Source organism: Propithecus coquereli, unplaced genomic scaffold (genome assembly GCF_000956105.1).
Source record: "Propithecus coquereli isolate 6110/MARCELLA unplaced genomic scaffold, Pcoq_1.0 Scaffold30, whole genome shotgun sequence".
NCBI classification, from domain to species: Eukaryota; Metazoa; Chordata; class Mammalia; order Primates; family Indriidae; genus Propithecus; species Propithecus coquereli.
In genome coordinates this window covers 23,028-28,801 of record NW_012148619.1, presented here as the reverse complement: position 1 = coordinate 28,801, position 5,774 = coordinate 23,028, and positions in this window count along the sequence as shown.

Sequence of the window (5,774 nt, the reverse complement as noted above, 5' to 3'; positions counted from 1 at the left end):
TGTGTGTGTGTGTGTGTGTGTGTGTGTGTGTGTATATATATATTCTCTAATATACCTAATCTTTAATAATGGGCTTCTTAAGGCTATAAATATTTTCCACTATTTTGTTGTCCATAATGCCTGCTATAGCATTGGGCTTCTATGAAAAGAGATCTGTAAATTCAAGGAGATAGATTATTTTCAAAAATTGATGTTCAGAGTAGAAATATTGCTTTTGTTTTTATTCTTGGTTTTTAATTGAAAGCTGAAAGACAGAACAATAAACACTATGGAGTTTAAAAGAGTGGGTTGATATGACAAAAGAAAACTTTTTGTTGTTGTTCTTCCTACCTTCCAACAATTTTGATCAGTGCTTAAATTTTGAAGAATTATTAGGAATATGTTGTTTGAAAAAAGATGAGTAATACATGGCGAATAGAAGAAGTGGCATGTGTGAATCACAGAGTAGTAAAATAGGGCCAATTGCAAAAACCAAATGCCAAGAGAAATATTTCTCAGACTGGCCTGGCAGCCACCTGCACTAGAATCCCCACAGCGTGCATGTTAAAAATGAAAATTTTGGGAACTCATCTTAGATCTGTTCAGTCATAATTTCATAATGTGTCACTCAGGGTTTTGTATAAAAACAAATAAAACCTCATAGGGAATCAGGTGGGAGTGTTTTTTATATATGCTCAAGTTTGAGAACAACTGCATTAGAATTTTGAGTCTTTGTGAAAAAATTGGAGGAAGCGGATTATGAAGTGCTTAGTTTGCTGTGGTAAACAATGTGGACTTTGTCCTCTGGGCTGTAGAAATCAGCCTCCTCATGGAGGAGGTCTCAGCAGATAAAGGTTCTCATCAAATTTGCCTTTTGAAAGAACACTAAGGCAGATGTGCAGAGGACTTGCTGAAGGTTTTACTTGTGCTGTAGGTCCTTTGATGTTTCTGTTTCCTTCTATTTTTTATATATTTAAAAATACGTACAATGTTCAAATATGTATTTTATAATGAAATAATAACAACCTTTGTGTTAAATTACTCTAATTTTAAATGTCATGAAAGACGTGGTAAGAAAGGAATAAACATGAAGAGGCACACGATAGATTGCAGGTGGTGAGGTAAGACAAAGAATACTAATCCAAGATGATTCCCCTCTACTAGTTACCATCACCACACCTATGGAGGAAGATCCATGTTATGATCTTGTTAAAGAAAAAATTATCCCGACACTTGTTAAAATGGTAAGGCAGACTATTCAGGACTATTGAGAATAGGTATAGGGACTACTGCAGTGGGGTTTTGCAGTAGGGGGAAGAGACTATGCTCAACTCTGAATACAACAAGGGAAGCTGGGGATTTGTAGCTAAGGAGCAGAGTGAGTGCGTCTATGGAGGAAATGTCAGAGGAAAGCTGGGATTCTGGCTAAACTGACTTGACAGGATTCTTGCTAACACTGGGTTCTTAAGGACATGCCCAATAAGCCTGCCTAGAGTTCAGTCAAGGAGAGCATTGTTATCAATGTAGCAAGATATATATGTGTGTGTGTGTATATATATATATATATATAGAGAGAGAGAGAGAGAGAGAGAGAGACTTGTAAAAGTGAAAAAGTAAGATGTTATTATAAAATGGGAAACAAGGATTGCCAAAATATTAATAAAGTTAAATTTTCTAAAATTTAATCATAAATATGAACGGGGGAATATACAAACAAATAAAAGCCCTTATTGGATTCCTCATTGCTAATGTAATCTTTTTTTCTTTTCTTCTCTTTTCTTTTCTCTTTTCTTTTCTTTCTCTTCTCTGCTATTCTCTTTTCTTTTTCCTTCCTTCCTTCCTTTCTTCCTTCCTCCTTTCTTTCTTTCTCCTCTTCTCTTTTCTTTTCTTTCTTTTTTTTTCTTTTCTTTCTTGAAGTTGTCCTACTTCCTTTGAAGACTAATTGTATTTATTTCTGTCCCAGTTGAAGATAAGTTCATCAAGAACAGGCTTAGGGGCAATCAAGCTAGAGAGGTATGAACACTCTTTCACCAAGAATTTATCAAGTTAATGTGGCTGCTAGATAATAAGACAAGATGTAAAACCATGCTTTTTTTTATGCTAATCTAAACAAAACGTGTTGCTATCATATTAATTATGTACTTGTATTCTTGAGGGAGCAGGATGTCAAGAGAATGAGTGTGTTTGAAATAGTAATAAACATTCACAATCCTCTGGGATCTCTCTCCATAAAGTTAACTACATATTTAGCTGTCAAATGTAATTCTTTCAGTTTTTTTATTCTATAATCAAAAGTAAATTTTCTCATCCAGGCTATTACCTCTTGCACAATTATTGCCACTGATTTGACGTGATTGCTTTGCTTTTCCTTTCCCTAAGAACAAATTGATTAATTGCAGTATGATCTATTTTCTGTTATTTTTGTTAATCTTCTTAGAAATAGCTTTTGCCCAATATTTAGGCATTATAGAATTTAATGCATTTACAGGGATAGTTACCTAACAGTAAATTGCCTGAATCATAGCAACTCAAACACTAATCCCTGTTTATCAGATATGCTTGAAAAATCTGTTAGCTCTAGTCAAGTTTAGGCAGCTAACTCCATCAGTAAACATTAACATTACAAAAAGAAGTTATGAGTGACAGAAAAGAAAGAAAGTGAAGGAATAATGTATGATGATCATGGAATCTGCCTTCTCTTTATCCTAGAGGGAACTTTCTATGTATTTGTTATTTGAAAACTGGTATTTCAACTTACACAGATTTGAATTAATTCCAAAAATTTTTGCTAGCAAGGAAAATGGAGAATTGCACAAAATTATGTGCATGTTCATTGCTTTGAGTATTAATAGTAAATTTAAAACACAAATGACAAAACAGATTGAGTAATGAAGTAGTCTGCCAAATGCAGCAATGACTTTTTTTTGCAAATAAACAATTTCAGCATCAGAAGCATCTTTTTTATAAAAATATTTTATATTTAAATAGCTTGCTGCATTTGGAAGTTGCATAAATGTGGAAAATGCTCCCTATGTGAGCATGTTAAAATCTAATTCATATTGCATCCCCATCTTTCTTCACAATGCACTGAACTTGTAGAGGGATATATCCCCAGCCACAGTGCAGCTTACATTTAACACACTCCATAATTGAGTCTTTATTCATTTCTTTGTAGGATTACTTATAATTGCAGAGGGACTCTCAGTCATTTTGTGGAGACCTAAAGAAGAAACCATGCATCCAATTGAATTAAGCAAAATGTGCAATGGCAAGAAAATTAAGTAGAGGAATTAAGTGGAAAATGGATAAAACATTTTATTAATACTGTGCCTGCCCTCTGAGTTTAGGTCATTGTCCAAACGACACACTTAATGAGTAACAACATGCAAATATGAGAAAATAGAATAATTGGCTGGTTTAACACAGCTTTCTCCAGTACACACCCATGCTTTTGGTCTAAAAAATAAAATTTTCTAGGGAAAGCTTCATCTCAAAGTGAAAGCAACGTGCATCTTTATTATTCTGTGAATGAGATTTTGCCTTCTCTGCCTGAGATTCTGTAAGTCTGTTGAAGGTCAAGTCTGGAACTCTGCGGGCCTAAGTTTGAGCAATCAGCTGAGAGAACAATTTCTCTTTTCTGTGATTTCTGTGACCTGCCTTCAGCAGTAAGGTATTTTGCAACTTTCTTCCTTTCTCACAAACTTGAGAAGAAAATAAGACTTTAATTTAAAACGTCCTGCTCTTTTTAATAAATTTACTCAAAGGCACAGAGGGAATGAGTGTTTCCCTTATTTGTTGACTTAGTGTATGTTTACTGATACCCACTATGCACTAAGTACTGTGCTGGAGACCAGGGGCACAGACATGAAAATTTTGCCCTCAAGTTGCTCACAGTCTAGTTAGGGTAACTAAGTTCTGACTTACAAATGGTACGACAAAGGCAAGCACAAGAAACTAAGAGATCACAAAGGAAGGTCACAGAACCAGCTTCAACCTGGATTGCTGCTTTGGTTCTTGTTCTAGAGGCGAAAAGATTATGTATCAGTTTGTTTTATTTATTCATTTTGATTTTGTTTCTTTCTTTTCAAACTCCATTTTGTGAAAAAACTCTTCAAGCCTAAGTGGGATTCACTAGGAAGTGTAAGACTCTTCCCTGGCTCATACCCTACAAAAAAGATAAAATGCACATGGGAGAGGTCAAACACCACAAGGCAGAAGAATGCATGTAAAGGTACATGAACTAGCCCATTCCATTCTTTTTCTACTACTGATTTTACTAGGCAATCAGAATTGTATATACACCTGAATTAATTCATATTTTTCCAGTTAAACAAAAGCCAATACAATCCTAGGTATAATTGAATGACTGGTATTGAATTTGTATTTTTCCAGTAAAAACTATAAAACTGGAGAGAGCATATGAGGCAGTTCTTTTTAGGCATTTACCAATAGGCCACACTGTAGTGTGATCCTTGAGAGAGGGAAAATATGGCTAATAGCATCACATTTGTCTATTCTTTGCCTAGAGCTATTTTCTAGACCTGAACTATCCAACATGGTAGCCACTAGCCATATATGGTAATTAAAATTAAAGTAAAATTATCAATACAGTTCCTCAGTCAAATAATACACATTTCTAGTGCCCAGTCTCCATGTGCGCCTAATGGCTTCCATATCAGACAGTGTAGAATAGAATATTTTCATCATCACAGTTCTTTTGGACAGTGCTGTTCTAGCTGTTAATACAAGGGATTTAAGTCCAAGTAGAACACAAGGGTCTCTTTGAGTTAAAGTTCAAGGATGGTTAAGCATCTGGTTTTGGTGAGGCATTGTATATAGAGAAGAAAGCTATTTAGAGAGGGACTGCCAGATGTCTGCATGAGGGAGAACTTCTGGAACACTGGGCTGCACTGAATATACGTGGGACAAGACTCCACAAAGAGAGTGGCTACTGTGTGCCTGAGATCTGAGCAGAGACACCAGGGGCCATGTAGTGCTGGGAGACCTGGGAGTTATATCCTAGCCAGAATAATCTTAGTCTACACATTTTTTATTTCCTACTAAGACTTGAACTGAAAGTGAAACTTTCTAAAGATATGCTTCAAGCTCTTTGAAATTTAGTTCATCTAGAAAATGTACTCAGTGAAACATGTAGCTGGTCCTAAAGTTATTTTACCTATCTGATTTTTCTTCCAGTAGTCACATAGAGCTAGTTTATACTGAGAGTTCAACATTCACTTAAAAAGCAAAGGCTTATGCTAAGGAACCATCTTTAAATAGTAGGAAGATTTTGAAAATTTTGTCTCCAGAAAACCTGTTTCCAAATTTCATAACTTCCTTTTCTGGTATTACCTTGGGAAAATTATTTTAACTTTTGGAGTCTCAGTGTCCTTATTTGAAGATTGGAAGTCAGCCTTAAAGGCTTTTTGTGATGATTACATAAAGTATGTGACATAGTTGATGGTGAATAGAATTTGTTACCATATATTAAAATATGCCATGACATTTTATTACTACTAAAAACTCAGGGGAATACAATGTGCAAGGATGTAAAAGTCACCTGGAAACACAAGCACTAAACATGTTATCATTTTGTGCCTCAAAAGTTCATGACAACTTCTTTATTTCCACATGTGACAGGTGTCCAATTTTTTGCTTGGCTTTCAGAACTCACTGTACTATTCTCCCTCTCTCTCTATAATCTACTTTAATTTTTCTGCACCTTCTCCCAAAATTATAGAATGCTCACCATTCTGTTCAAATCCTAAATTTTCCTCAGATTTATTTATCCATTT